This window comes from Balaenoptera borealis (assembly GCF_965194805.1).
Source record: "Balaenoptera borealis genome assembly, chromosome: 19".
Taxonomy (NCBI): domain Eukaryota; kingdom Metazoa; phylum Chordata; class Mammalia; order Artiodactyla; family Balaenopteridae; genus Balaenoptera; species Balaenoptera borealis.
This window is the reverse complement of record NC_138878.1, coordinates 13970677-13986617: the sequence shown is the minus strand read 5'-3', so window position 1 is coordinate 13986617 and position 15941 is coordinate 13970677. Positions and strand designations below refer to the sequence as shown.

General features: G+C 39.8%; 1 long non-coding RNA gene across 1 annotated transcript; it reads left to right on the top strand.

Moving 5' to 3' along the window:
* Nucleotides 1-9170: 9170 nt before the first annotated feature.
* Nucleotides 9171-15859, top strand: LOC309617567. Its single transcript, XR_014238049.1, has 3 exons — nucleotides 9171-12100; nucleotides 13567-13637; nucleotides 13999-15859. It is a non-coding gene; the product is annotated as an uncharacterized lncRNA (long non-coding RNA).
* The last annotated feature ends 82 nt before the right edge of the window (nucleotides 15860-15941 follow it).

The window sequence follows — 15941 nt, the reverse complement described above, 5'->3', positions numbered from 1 at the left end:
CTACTAAGGGATCTAAAATGAAACATTTCTGGGGACATCTCTGGTGGCACAGTGGTTAGGACTCCACACTCCCGATGCAGGGGGCCAGGGTTCAATCCCTGGTCAGGGAACTAGATCCCACATGCATGCTGCAACTAAGAGTTCGCATGCCACAGCTAAGGAGACCGCAAGCTGCAACTAAGACCCAGAGCAACTAAATAAATAAAAACTTTTTAAAAATAAAATAAAATAAAATGAAACATTTCTGACCACCACTATAGAATAAAAATTCAGGTGCGGGCTTCCCTGGTGGCGCAGTGGTTGAGAATCTGCCTGCCAATGCAGGGGACACAGGTTCGAGCCCTGGTCTGGGAAGATCCCACATGCCGCGGAGCAACTAGGCCCGTGAGCCACAATTACTGAGCCTGCGCGTCTGGAGCCTGTGCTCCGCAACAAGAGAGGCCGCGATAGTGAGAGGCCTGCGCACCGCGATGAAGAGTGGCCCCCGCTTGCCACAACTGGAGAAAGCCCTCGCACAGAAACGAAGACCCAACACAGCCATAAATAAAAATAAATAAATAAAAATTCAGGTGCACAAAAATTTGCATTTCTCTTTCCAGCAAAACCTGAACTCTATTACACCAACCCCTGCTCTTGGGCAACAAGGGAAATTTACAGCCTCCCTGCCCTGGGCATCGTTTATTAGCTTGACAATAAAAAGTGTCCAGCCCAAAGGCCTTCGCTCTTAATTGGGAATCACGATGGGTCAAGATGAGGAGATGGAAAGCGAGAAGCCTCCGTGTAGCCGGCCATAGGAAGTAGTGAATACATTTTATAGGGAGAACAGAAAGCAGAAAAGTTTAAAAGATCAATAAGTCAGGACAGCAATTAGTGGAGGAGCTCAAAGGGCAAAGTTTTGACTTTGGAAGAAAAAATTATTTTTAAAAGTTTGTTCTGCCAATATGGAAGTCTTGAAATTTTGTAAGCTACAGAAAAATAAAAATAAGAAAAAGTTCTCCCATTATTTCACCACCCCAAGACCCAAGACAGCCAGTAACAAACCACTATTAACACTTTAGTGTCACTTCCTTCCAGGCTTTTCTCTGTACACATTTTTACATAGTTTTGATAATTCTTTATACAGAAATATTGCGTGGTCTGCCTTTTTCACCCAATGTTATAGGCATTTTCCATCTTTCAGCAAATCTCTTTAAACCATTTTTAATGCCATATTATATTTCTAACTTAAATATCCCCTCATTGTTGCAAATTTAAGGTGATTCTAATTTGTCTTTTATAAATATCTTATATAAACACAGGGAGGTGAGGTAGGAGGCCAGGCTCACTTTATTCCATATGGATATACAATTGATTCTGGCATCATTTACTAAAAATCTTAAGTGTTCAGCTTGATGAATCTTTATATAACTCCTGTGTAATCAACACTCAGATCTAGATTTAGAATATTTCCAGCCCCCAAGAAGCCTGCTTTGGGTTCCTTCCAGTCAACACCCAACCCCCAAAAAGCAACCATTGTTCTGACTTCTCTGTCTTGATAGAATAAGTTTGCCTGTTCTTGAACTTCATATAAATAAAAGCAAATAGTAGTCATTCTTTGTTTCTGGCTTCTTTTGCCCATCATTATGTATGTGAGAATCATCCATGTTGTCATATTAGTTTACTTCTTTTTTTTTCTTTCATTGCTGAGAAGTATTCCACTGTATGAATAAACCACAATTGATTTATCCATTCTCCTGTTTATGGATGTTTGAATTTATTCCAGTTCAGGGCTATTATAAATAAAGCTGCTTTGAACATTCTTGCATGTCTTTTGGTGGATGCATGCACTCATTTCTCTTGGATAAATACTTTGTTGTGTCAACGGTAGGCATATATTTAGCTTTGATAGATACTACCAAATGGTTCTCCAATATACACTCCCAGCAGCAATATGGCAAAGTTCCAGTTGATCCATATCCTCGCCAATGCATTATAATTTTAGCCATTCTGGTGCATATGCAGTAAAATATAATAATGACTTTATTTGCATTTCCCAGACATCAAATGATATGTGGAGCAATTTTTATATCCTGTTGGTCCATTTAGATATTCTCTCTATGAAATGTCTTTTCCTTGTTGATTTGTTAGGAGCTAGGTTTTTTTGTTTATTTTTAAAGATACTTTGAACACTAATCTTTTTTAGGTAAATTTATTGTCAACATCTCACATTCTAAGGCTGGTCTTTCACTCTCTTAATCGTGTATTTTGATGAACAGAAGTATAATATTTTTTTTTTAGTTTATTTATTTTATTTATTTTTTAGTTTTGGCTGCGTTGGGTCTTCGTTGCTGCGCATGGGCTTTCTCTAGTTGCAGCGAGCGGGGGCTACTCTTCATTGCGGTGCGTGGGCTTCTCATTGCTGTGGCTTCTCTTGTTGTGGAGCACGGGCTCTAGGCGTGCGGGCTTCAGTAGTTGTGGCACACGGGCTCAGTTGTTGTGGATCGCGGGCTCTAGAGTGCAGGCTCAGGAGTCATGGCGCATGGGCTTAGTTGCTCTGCGGCATGTGGGATCTTCCCGAACCAGGGCTTGAACCCGTGTCCCCTGAATTGGCAGGCTGATTCTTAACCACTGCGCCAGCAGGGAAGCCCCGAATTACAGTAGTTCTGAATTTTAATGTCCTAATTTATCAGCTTTTTTAAATTTTATGCTTAGTGTTTTTTGTCCTGATTAAGAAATCTTTGCCTATAAGATTATGACAACATTCTCTTAAATTTTATTCTAGAAGTCTATCTTCATATTTAGGTCTATGATCCACATGGAATTAATGTTCATGTATGATGTGAGATAAAAGTTCAGGTTCATTTTTTTCCATATAGATAAGCAATTGCTCCAGTATCATTTACTATAATGATCATCCTTTGCTCCTAATTTGCAGTGGTATCTTTGTTAGAAGTTAGATGACCATATATGTGTTGGTCTCTTTCTGTATTTTTTATTCTGTTCCATGAATCTATTTGTTTAATCTTAGGCCAATGCCACAGTCTTAATAAGGAGTAGTTAATAGTAAATCTTGCTATCTGGTATTTCAGGTATTCCAAATATATTCTTCTTCCTCAAGATTGGTCTGACTGACTACTCTAGGTCCTTTGCACTTCATCCTCATATAAATTTTATTTTTTAATTAATTTTTATTGGAGTATAGTTGATTTACAATGTTGTTATTTTCTGCTGTACAGCAAAGTGAATCAGTTATACATATACATATATCCACTCTTTTTTAGATTCTTTTCCCATATAGGCCATTACAGAGTATTGAGTAGAGTTCCCTGTGCTATACAGTAGGTCCTTATTAGTTATCTATTTTATATATAGTAGTGTGTATATTTTGGTCCCAATCTCCTAATTCATCCCTCCCCCCCTTACCCCCTGGTAACCATAAGTTTGTTTTATACATCTGTCACTCTATTTTTATCTTGTAAGTAAGTTCATTTGTTCCCTTTTTTTTAGATTCCACGTATAAGCAATATCATACCATATTTGTCTTTCTCTGTCTGACTTATTTCACTTAGTATGACAATCTCTAGGTCCATCCATGTTGCTGCAAATGGCATTATTTCATTTTTTATGACCGAATAATATTCCATTGTGTGTGTGTGTGTGTGTGTGTGTGTGTGTGTGTGTGTGTATATATACACACCACATCTTCTTTATCCATTCCCCTGTTGATGGACATTTAGGTTGCTTCCATGTCCTGGCTGTTGTAAATAGTGCTGCAATAAACATTGGGGTGCATGTATCTTTTTGAATTATGGTTTTCTCTGGATATATGCCCAGGAGTGGGATTGCTGGATCATATGGTAGCTCTGTTTTCAGTTTTTCAAGGAACCTCTATATTGTACCAACTTACATTCCCACCAACAGTGTAGAAGGGTTCCTTTTTCTCCTCACCCTCTCCAGCATTTATTGTTTATAGATTTTTTGATGATGGCCATTCTGACTGGTGTGAGGTAATACTTCATTGTAGTTTTGATTTGCAATTCTCTAATAATTAGTCATGTTGAACATCTTTTCATGTGCCTCTTGGCCATCTGTATGTCTTCTTTGGAGAAATGTCTATTTAGATCTTCTGCCCATTTATTGATTGGGTTGTTTGTTTTGTTTTGTTTTATATTGAGCTGCATGAGCTGTTTGTATATTTTAGAGATTAATCCCTTGTCGGTCTCTTTGTTTGCAAATATTTTCTCCCATTCTGTGGGTTGTCTTTTCATTGTGTTTATGGTTTCCTTTGCTGTGCAAAAGTTTTAAGCTTAATTAGATCCCATATGTTTATTTTTGTTTTTATTTTCACTACTCTAGGAGGTGGATCAAAAAAGATCTTGCTGCGATTTCTTGTACCTCTTTCATTAGATTTATTCCCAAGTATTTGATTTTTAATGCTATTGTAAATGATATTTTAATTTAATGTGCTAATTGTTTATTACTAATATAGGAAAGTACAATTTATTTTCATATAATGACTTGTATCCAGCAATCTTGGTAAATTCACTAATCAAATCTAATACTTTGATTAATGTTCTACATTTTTAGATACACAGTCATGCCATTTGCAAATAATGGCTCTTTTAGCTCTTCTTTTCCAATCTTTAACCTTTATACCTTATTTCTTTTTCTCACTTTATTGCACTAACTAGGATTTTCATTACAGTGTTAAATGGAAGTAGGGAGTGGACATCCTTGTCTTCTTCCCAAACTCAAGAAGGCAGAAAACATTCAAAATTTCACTCTTAATTTAGTTGTAGGCTTGTTTTGTTTTGTGTTGTTTTGAGGTTGTTGTTTGTTTGGGTTTTTTTAGGTATCCTTTATAAGATTAAGGAAATTTCTTTCTATTCTTAGTTTGTTGAAGTTTTTTTTTTTTTTTAACATAAAGAGATGTCAAATGCTTTTTCTTTATCCAAATTTCACTCTTAATTTAGTTGTAGGCTTGTTTTGTTTTGTGTTGTTTTGAGGTTGTTGTTTGTTTGGTTTTTTTTAGGTATCCTTTATAAGATTAAGGAAATTTCTTTCTATTCTTAGTTTGTTGAAGTTTTTTTTTTTTTTTTAAACATAAAGAGATGTCAAATGCTTTTTCTTTATCCACTAAAATCTTCTCTTTATTGTGTTAATGTGGTGAATTACATTGATTGATTTTTGAATGTTAAACCACCCTTGCATTTCTGAAATTAACTTCAATTTCTCATAATGTAGTAGAATTTTTAAATATTGCTGGGTTTCATTTGCTGATTTTTCTAAAGGATTTTTCCATCTAAGTTCATGGTAAATATTGGCCTATGATTTTCCTTTCTTGTAATGTCCTTAACAAGATTTCATATTAAGGTTATGTTGATCTCGTAACACAAGTTGGGGAGTGTTCCTTATTTCTCTATTCCATGAAAGAGCTTATGTAGGATTGACACTATTTCTTCCTTAATTGTTTGGAGGAGTTTGGCAATGAAGGCCTACAGGCCTATAGTTTCCTGTGGGAAAACTTAAAATTTCAGATTGTTTCTTGAATAGATAAGGGACTATTCAGAGTTTCTGTTTTTTCTAGTGGTAGGTTGTGTTTGTCTAGAAATTTACCCATTTCAGCAAAGTTGTCAAATTTATTGGCATAAAGCTGTTTCCACCATTACTCTATTATATTTGTAATATCAGTAGGATTAGTAGTGATGCCCTGTCCTGATATTGGTAATTTGTGGGGGCTTTTTCCCTTTTTTCTTGAAAAATCTTGCTAAGGATTTATCGATTTTATTCATCTTTTCAAAATTCAAACTTTTGCTTTAGTTGATTTTTTTCTATTGTTTGCCTCTTTTTCTTTCAATGATTCCCACTCTTAACTTTATTATTTCCTCTTTTTTTCTTACTTTAATTTTTTAATTTTCTTTTTTGAACTTCTTAAAGCAGAAACTTTTATCAATTTTAACTTTTCATTTCTAATGCATGTATTTAAAACTATATATTTTCCCCTACATGCTGCTTTACCTATATCCCATAAGTTTTCATATAATTTTTATCAATCAGTTTTAAATATTTTCTAATTTCCATTTTATGTCTTATTCATTCCATGATTATTTAAAAGTATGCTGTTTAACTTGCAAACATTTGGAGATTTTAAAATTATTTTTCCACTGTTGATTTCTAGTTTAATTCCACAGTGGTCAGAGAATATACTCCATATGATTTTGATCCTTTGAAATTTATTGAGACTTGCTTTATGGCCTAGCATATGACCTGTTTGGATAAGTGTTCCATGTGTAGTTAAGAAGACAGCAGTTCTTGGGTATAGTGTTCTAAAAGTGTCAATTAGGTCAAGTTTGTTAATTGTGCTGTTCAAGTCTTGTATAGCCTCACTGAGTTGTTTCCTGCTTTTTGTGTTAGTTACTGAAAGAAAGATTATAAATTTGTCTATTTTTTCTTTAAGTTCTGTCATTAGGTACATACAAATTTAGGTTTGTTACATCTTCCTTTTAAGTTGACTCTTTTTTTTTTTTTTTTTGGCAGCATTGGGTCTTAGTTGTGGCACACGGACTCTCTCATTGAGGCGCACGAGCTCAGTAGTTGTGGTGCGCGGGCTTAGCTGCCCCGCAGCATGTGGGAACCTAGTTCCCCGACCAGGGATCGAACCCACGTCCCCTGCATTGGAAGGTGGATTCTTTACCACTTCACCACCAGGGAAGTCCCTAAGTTGACTCTTTATCGTTATGAAATGTCCTTGTTTATCTCTAGTAATTTTTCTTGCCATAAAGTCTCTTGATCTGATGTTACTCAAGACACACCAACTTTCTTTTGGTTAGTGTTTTCATGGTATATTTTTTCTATCTATTTACCATATAATTGGTATTTGATTTTTTAAATCACTTCTGACAATCTTTGCCTTTTAATTGGAATGTTTTATTTATTTACCTTTAATGTAATTAATAGAATTGGTTTCATCTACCATCGTGCTATTTGTTTTGTATTTAATCCTTAAGTTCTTTTCTCTTTATTTCTCCTTTCCTGCCTTTTTTTCTTCGTATTACTCAGTTTTAAAAAATATCCTCTATTAACATTTTTGGTTATATATTCTTGTATTATTTTTCTAGTGGTTACCCCAAAGATTTCAAGGTATGCATCCTTGACTTATTATAATCTGCTTTAAATTAATGCCTTTACCACTCCCCAAATAATACAAGAACTTTACAATTTAAGTCTCTTTACCTTCTCCCATTCTTTATGCTACATATTATAACTACCATAATCATTTTTTAAAAACAGTTGCTAGCAGGTAGATATGATATAATTTGAAATGTGAGTAAATAGAAGCCAAGAAGACAAATTCACTGTTGTGGAAATTAAAAGGAAGGGATAAAATCAAGAGAATTTTCAGAAAAACAAATTGTAAAACTCAGTGAGTGATCTAATATGAGGAGGGCAAAGGAAAGACAAGGCTTGAAAATGACTCAAGGTTATAACCTTGAGACTCAGGGTCTCAAGGGGATAGATATGAGAAGACTAGGACTGGGATTTTGGGGTGTGTATGGGAAGAGAAAACACTGCGTTCAAGTTTTGAAATGAACGTTATGTAAAATTGGGGTGTGAAGGATGAAGCAGAGGACCAGATTTGGAAATCATCTAAATATATAACAATTTTACTAGAAATTGCATGAGGAATGAGTTTATCAGGGCACCAAATATAAAAGAAGGCATATTCATTCATTCATTCATTCATTCATTCATTCATCAAATATTTATCAAGTGTCTACAATGTGCCTACATGTCCTAAGTGCTGAGGACATAACAGAGAACAAATCAAACAAAACCCCTGCCCTCCTGGAGCTGACATTCTAATGGGAATATAATGGATGATTAGTGGTTGGAGTTAAAAAGACATCATTAATTGAGACAGAGGAGTATGCAGTATATAAGCAGAATCTGTAAAGATGCTGTCCATGAAACCTAGGAGTTGAAGAAAAGCTTGAATAAGGCAGAAATACCGTACTTCAATGGCTCCCAAACTTTGCTGTACTTTAGAGTCTCCTGGGGAGCTTTTAAAAATCCTGATGCCCAGGTCATACCCCATCCCTGTTACATCCGAATGCATGGGTGTAGGCGCCAGGCACCAGCATTTTTTAAAGATAGCCAGGTGATTCCAAATGCAGCAGAGTTTGGAAACCACTGTCATATTTCATCGAATTTAATATGCTATGAATTGTAAGAAAGAGAAAATTCTGCCAATTAAACTCTGACAAAATGCTTAAGATACCATCAATGCAAGATGCATCTCAATTTCAGAAGTGTTATAATGGAACAATAATCAGCATCTTAGAATTGATGAGACTCTCTGGTCACAAGTGCATGGGCAGCCATGGAATGAGACCATTGGATTTTCCCAGGAGTGCACATGACTTTAGAACAGAATGATTAGTTGGGTGTTGAATTCAGAACAGCACATGTTGTTCAAAATTTCAGTTCATCTTGATAAGAAAATTAAACAAAGACGTTCCTGCTGTTATGCCTCTTTCTAGGTTATCTCCAAATTTCAGTTCGTCTTGATAAGAAAATTAAACAAAGATGTTCCTGCTGTTATGCCTCTTTCTAGGTTATCTCCCTTTTCCTCAGGGACCAGGAACTACGAAATCCTAGTGTGCCCAGAACATGGACATTGGTTCCCAGAGATACTTCCTTAGTGCCAGCAATTCTCTTTGCAAAAACTGGGCCACTGGCAGACATACAAACAGATATTTTAAGCCTTTTAAAAAGCTTCTCTAAACTAGCACCAACCCTGACACTTTATAAATGAGGAACTTCCAAGTTTCAGACTTCTAAATCAAATATTATCCTCAGACCAGCTTCCTATCAGTAAAGACAGCCAACCAGAGATGGTAAACCCACAGTCTGTCAAAACTTCAAACATAATCTGCCTTCCCCAGGATGAAATTGGTCAGAAGTCAGAGTGTAAGGATCTTAGGATAAGTTTTAAAAACTATATTCCAAAGAGTTCATATAAACTTTCCTCAGTTTCTCCAACTGCATTCATAGGACAGAAAGCAAGGACTTCTTCTAGGTCCCAGGAAACAGGTAGGGGCCAGGTTGGCATTTGTTTTTCACCTTAATCACTACACCCAGCAGTGCCCGACACACACACACACACACACACACACACACACACCACACACACACGCACACTCAGTTCAGTTTGCTGAATTGAACGGGTGGTAAACAGAGCCTCTGCCCTCAAAGAGTTCAGAGTGGTGGAGAAATGAGTACTGCAACATAATTAAATGCTGCCTGTCACATCAGCTTCTATCTGCAGTAACGAGCAGGCCCTCAGAGGTGTGAAAGCTGTTGGTAGAACCAGCCCTCCAAGTACCTCAGGAGAGTGGGCACCCGCCGCGTGATAATAACAGCTGACATTGTCAGCGTCCTTGCTGTGTGCCAGGCACTGCTGGGTGAGCTTTCTGTGTGTTTGTTCATGTAATTCTTCCACAGCACCTAAGCAATAGATCCTTTTATTATCTAATAACCCCATTTTTACAACTGGGTACAGAGAAGAGAAGGAACTTGCTCGAGGTAACACAGCTACCTTGAGGCAGGATTCAAACCTGGGCGGAGCCCTCGGCCACCTTAAGGTACTGCCTCCCCTACACGAGGGACCTCACTGGATTTTCAAGGCCCCTCACATAACCAGCCTTGAGTTCTCACAATTAGAGTCACTTTTAAGGGTCGACTAGGGACAAATCCTGTACTGAATTAAGACATTATTACCTGGAAGGGATAACAAACTTGCTAGCTAACCTCACTAGTCAGGGTAAGGATATCAGTTCTGAGTGGCTATCAAAGCCCATTAAGAATCGTGTGTATCCTTAAAACCAGGACCCTGGCAGTGATACCCAGCAGAGAGGGCAGGGAAGACCCTAAAGCACTGGCACCCAGAGCTGGTGAAGCCCTGATGCTGCAGAGGTGAGCCCCTGCCCAGACCCTGAGAGCGCCACAGCGGGCAAGCAGGAAGAGCCACGTCGGCCTCGGCTGCAAAACGCATTAGGAAATAGACCAAGGAAACTGCCTGGCAAGCATTTGGGAACAGTCACCCCTGGGTGCCAGCCACAGTCTGGGTGCAGTTGAGCCATCCGCCCCAGTCCCATGACAGATCTCTCTAGATGGAATGGTGTTAAAATGGAGCTCTGCTTCTGAGTCAGTGCAAGAAATCAGGAGTTTGTGTAATTATGGCTCCAGGAAATAGTATGAAACTAGTCCTGGCCACAGAGAAATCAGCGTAGCCGCAACCTGCTAAGCCCCCAGGTGGCCCTCCTCTCTGCTAGGGAAGCCCTGGGCTCCTTCCTCTGTTGTTGGGTGTAACCCAGTGGATTCTGGCCAGTTGTGTTTGTACAGTTGACCCTTGAATAAGGGTTTGAACGGTGTGGGTCCACTTATACACAGATTTTTTTCAATAAACACGTACTACAGTACTGCACGATCTGTGGTTGGTTGAATCCGGGGACCATAAAGTTATACACAGATTTTTGACTGCACAGAGGTCAGTGCCCCAACCCCTGCGTTGTTCAAGAGTCAACGGAATTTGTGTCTTCTGAGATTTGGAAAGATGGTGGAAAACTCAGCTATCTTCATCCCCAACACATGACACGGCCACCGGCAGGAAGTAGGATCTCAATAAATGATTCTTGGAAGAATGAGTGAGTGAAAGAACAAATGAATAAGGGCCAGCTGTATTCACACACATGTGTATACATACATGTTTGTATGTGTGCATATAAATATATATTTGTATGGTTGTGTGTTTGTTTTTTAATGGTTATGTTAGAGTCTCAACTGCAGTTGAAATTCTCATCTAACCAGCGTGAATTTTTTAGGATCCAAGACATGGATTCCACACTTTTTGCTCTGTTGAGGTAGGAAGGTGTCACTAGATCCAGTAACCCTACAAATTCCACATCCAATAGAATGGACGAAGCTCGGCAGGCTACCGGCTTCTCACATAACCAAGGGCTGAAATGGCAGCACCTCAGTTATAGCTTGCGCTTGTCTGGGCAGGAAGGGGGTTGTGCTGCCCCAGGAGACCTTCTGACCCTCCAGGCACAGCTTTGTTCCTGGACCCAACCAAGTCGACCCTAGTGATTAAAGGGGTGGCAGGTGGTGCGGGCAGGTTGCGTTTACGTGCTGTAACTCTTTGTTTCCTGTGGGACACTTGCCAAATGTGGCTTTCAACACCCAGGAAGCCTCTCCCTGGCTGGCAAGAATGTGGGGAGTTTTCATGTTAATTGCATTTCCTCCCCAAAAGGCCCTGCCCTTGGGAGCCTGGCCCCTGTGTTGCTGCCCAGGTATTTCACAAACACCCTCTGTCTGCCGGTGCTGGGTCATTCCCACCCTGCCCCTGCACACACACCTCTCGGCCCTGTCCACCGGTGTCCTCTGAGCTGTGACAGCCACACTAACTTCATTTCCCACATTTACAACCACAAGTTTCTTACAAAAAATTTCCCTGACTGCCAAGATTCCACAGGTAACATGATAGTCTAAGCACATTCTCACACTGTGCTAGCACCAGAGATCTGCACCTGGAGGAAAGAGAAATCTTGACATGGGTCTTAGCCAAGTAGGAAGCAGATAACATATCTTCCAGGCAAGTACAAGACTACAGTAAGTCTCAATCTGGCTTCTTTATTAGCTGGGATTAAATTTGGCTAAATATGAGGGAAAACCCCAATTGACAGTGACTTAAGCACACAAGGTTTTATTTCCTCAAATAAAAGAGGTAGGGAAATAAGCAGACAGAGCTGGTATGAAGCCCTTTCCAACTTATGCCTCTGGGATGACCTTGATCCTCAGGTCTAAAAAGGCTGCCAAAGCTCCAGACATCATGATCCGGGCAGCGGCAGACTTCCCAGAAGTTGCACACGGTACTTTCATACGTATCTCACTGAGTAGAATTTGGTCATATATCCACATGCAGCTACAGCAGAGATCAAAGGCTAAAGGAAATATAGCCTCTATTCTGGGAATCCAGAATGTAGAACCGTTTATAAGACAACTCGCCTGATGTCTTCAGAGGTGACGGCTTCAGATTTAAAAAGACTAAAGAAACATACAGGTGAGTCTTGATTGACTCTAGAAGTTATTTTTAGGAGAATGGGGAAACTTGGAATATGGACTAAATGTTAGATGATATTAGGAAATCATGGCTGTTTTCTTAGGTGGGATCATAGAGTTATGTTTTCATAGGAACATATCCTCATTTTTAGCAGATGCAGGCTATGAAGTACTTAGGAGTGAAGTGTCCTGACATCTACCGTTTCCTTCAAAATGGTTCATCAAAATACTGTATATAAATAGATTAAAAAGATTGGTAAGAAAAGCATGGAAAAGATAGAAGGAATTAATGAGTCTAGGTGGAGGGGGTATAGATGTTTGTTACACTATTCTTTCAACTCTTCTTATGTCTAAATGTCTTATAATAAAAATTGGGGGAGAGTAATTCTCTATTTGGTTTGGCTGTTCCACAGTCTTTTTCACATAAGGTTGACCACGTCCTGATGAACAGGAATGCTGTTCCTGTCGGCACTCTGGAGCCAGTCAGTTCAGAGAGTCTGAGGGTAGTGGGTTGAATCCTGAGTCTTAGCCAGGGTGGATCTCAGAGTTTGTGGGTGTGGAGAGAGAAGACGGCATCTTGGCCCTCAACTTCTCCAAGGGTATCCCCTATCACCGAGATTGCAGCACAGCAGCAAGGATCCACAAGTCCCATCACCTATCTGAGAAAACAAATAGATAGAAAATGAATCCAAGACATCTTGTATAGCGGAGGGCTCAGTGGTATATCAGGATACTACTGGGTAGAGTAGAGCAAGTGCTAGACTTGAAATTAGGAGACTCTGTGCTCCCTCTGCCGTTTCTGCCCATATCATCTTGGGGCAGGCACTTAACTTCAGTTTCCTCATCTGTAAAATGCGGATCATAATCTCTACCTCACCTACCTCACACAAAGCTGTCTGAAGATCAAAGAAGACACTGTGTGTGATTTGCTGTAATTTGTGATTTGCTGGCTGGCACTGTGGTCCCTACAGAATGTCCCCCACTTCTATGGGGCTCTGAGCTTCGATCACTAGATCCCATTTGACCACCTTATTTCAGACCAATCAAGTGCCCAGGGTAAGTATCTATGAAAGCTTTTTTATAAAAAGTAATGGCACACAGGAAGTCTATATGTTAAAAGAAGATGAACTTTTGAGGGAGAAGAGAAGGGAAAAGGGACTAATAATACTTCTCAGAGGTCCTGTAAGGCCTTTTACCTTCATCAGAAGGAGATACTCAGGCCCTGGGGCCCAGTTCCGCTGATTCCCAGCTGCCTGGTTTGGGGAGGTTATTTAATCTCTCAAAGCCCTCATTTTATCTGTGAATACAAGCACAGTAATACCTATTTGCAGGACTTTTTTGATGATTAGAAACATTAAAAATATTGTTTATTAAGAGATTAGGATGTGCTGAGCCACATTGCCCTTAGTATTTAATCCTCAGAACAGCCCTTTGAGATGGGTCTGTCCTCCCCATTTTACACATTAGGAGACTGAGGCCCACAAAAGTTACATGATGCCCACAGCAGGAGGAAAGACATGCAGGATCGCCTGAAACAAGTGAGAATGGGTGAACCCAGGGAAAGCTACACCCCTTCCGTTGCCCTTCCCTGTGGGTTTTTTTTTTTTTTTAACATTTATTTATTTATTTATTTGGCTGCGTCGGGTCTTAGTTGCGACACGCGGGATCTAGTTACCTGACCAGGGATCGAACCCGGGCCCCCTGCAGTGGGAGTGCGGAGTCTTAGCCACTGGACCACCAGGGAAGTCTCCCTGTGGGTCTTATTTGAAGTCTCTTCTCTCTCTCTCCCAGATACGCAAACACACACACACACACACACAAATGGATGTGGCAATCACACTGGCTGCAGCCCAAAGTGGCTTGCTAAACCCACAATTCCTTTTTTCTTTTTCCACCAAGGAAGAGACATAATGGAAGCTATCTCCAGTGAGAAAGTGGAGAAGGAACAAGTTTATTCCAGGGCAGTACTTGAAAATCACACTGTGGAGCAGCCTAAGAGGAAAGGGGCCCTCTCTTACAAAGTTGTAGAGAAAGTATAAACTGAACAACCCCCTCTAACGGCAATCTGGAGGTAACTATCAACATTTTAAGTGCACATAACCTTTGCCTGAGCGATACCATTTCTGGGAATCTATTCCACAGAAATTCTACTGGAAGAGCACAAAGATACATAAACCAAGAGACTCGCTGATGTACTGTTTGTGATGTGAAAAACAAACAGCCTACACGTCTAGCCATAAGCAAATACTGATACAGCTGAGCTGCGGAAAACCAAAGGGCTGTTAGAAAGAGCAAGGTAGATTGAAGGGATGGACATTGAAAGACTCCATGATTATATGGGGAAAAAAAGCAAGTTGTGAAATAAGATTTAACTTACTACTTATATTTGACTAATGTGAAATTGGCAGGGGATGCACACAACAGAAAATGCAGGAGTCAATAATGTAAATCATATTAGCAATTCTGCACACTAATCCACCCAACTGTCCTGGGCCTCACGGGGCATTGGCAACCTGGGCCTCCTCCCATGTGTCTCCCAGCACTGAGCTTCTCTGGGCTGAGTGTAGTTTCCAGCGTTAAGAAAAACAGGTACTCCTTGCACCACAGGGCCCCTGAGCGCAAGCCAACTACTCACGCTGGTGCTCAAGAGAAACAGCAGCCCGTTAAAGCAGTGCTAAAAGACAGGTTATCAGTCTCCAACAGAGAACCTTCCAAAGGGTAACTCTTCCCCTTTCCTTCCCCCTTTCCCTGAACAGTTCAGTCATAAAGCCATTAGTTGGCACAGAGCAGGGTAGGTGCCTGCAATGGCAGCACAAGAGGAGCAAGGGGCTCAAAGTAGAATATCAACACCCATACAGAACGAAGAGGGTGCCCACAAAGTGTGTGTGTGTGTGTGTGTGTGTGTGTGTATGCAAGCATTTGGTGAGGAGCATCAGAGTCCTAGCTTATAAGGAAAGTGACCATGCAGGGGGACAGGCCAGCAAAAAAGTCAGAGCCTAAATGAGGTGAGGGGGATGTCTGCCCCCGGGAGCAGCCTGGGGCAGGTATCAGAGCTGTACAAAGTGAGGAGAGTGCCCAAGGGGTAAGGGATGGTGAAAGAGGTCAGGACCCAAGCAAGGAAGAAGGATGCCAGCACATGGTAGGGGGTGGAAACCAGAGATTACTTACATATGAGAGGACTGATCAAATAAGAAAATAGAGTAAGTATAAAGGTAGTCAGGGTTTCCACAGTCAGAGAAGAGAGTTACAAATATGGGAAGGGAAGAAACTAGAATGAAACTTATGGTTTGGGATTGGAATTGAAGGTATCAGTCTGAACTCATGGTTTTCAATATAGAGAGATATAGAAATATAGATGTATGTGTACATGTATATTCCCTAGCTCTGTCCCTGGTCAGGGCACTAAGATCCTGCAAGCCGTGCGGTGTGGCCAAAAAAAAAAAAAAAAAGTTCTTTGTACTATTCTTCTTGAAACACTTTTATATGTGTGTGATAGATTTTTTAAAAAAGACAGAATAGCTATGGGTATGTGCTTGCATATACAAAGAAAACTGACTGGAAAAATCTAGATGGATACAAAAGTTAACTGTGACTACCTCTGATATGTGGGATTGTTTGAGGGGGGAAGGAGGTAGACAACATTTATTTGGGGGCTATACTGTTTAATTGATGAATAGGTATTATTTTCATACTAAGATTTTTTTTAAGAGAGTATTACCTCTTTTTTAAAATTATTTATTTATTTATTTATTTTTGGTTGCACCAGGTCTTAGTTGCTGCATGTGGACTCCTTAGTTGTGGCTCCAGGGCTCCACAGTTGTGGCTCACCAGCTCCTTAGTTG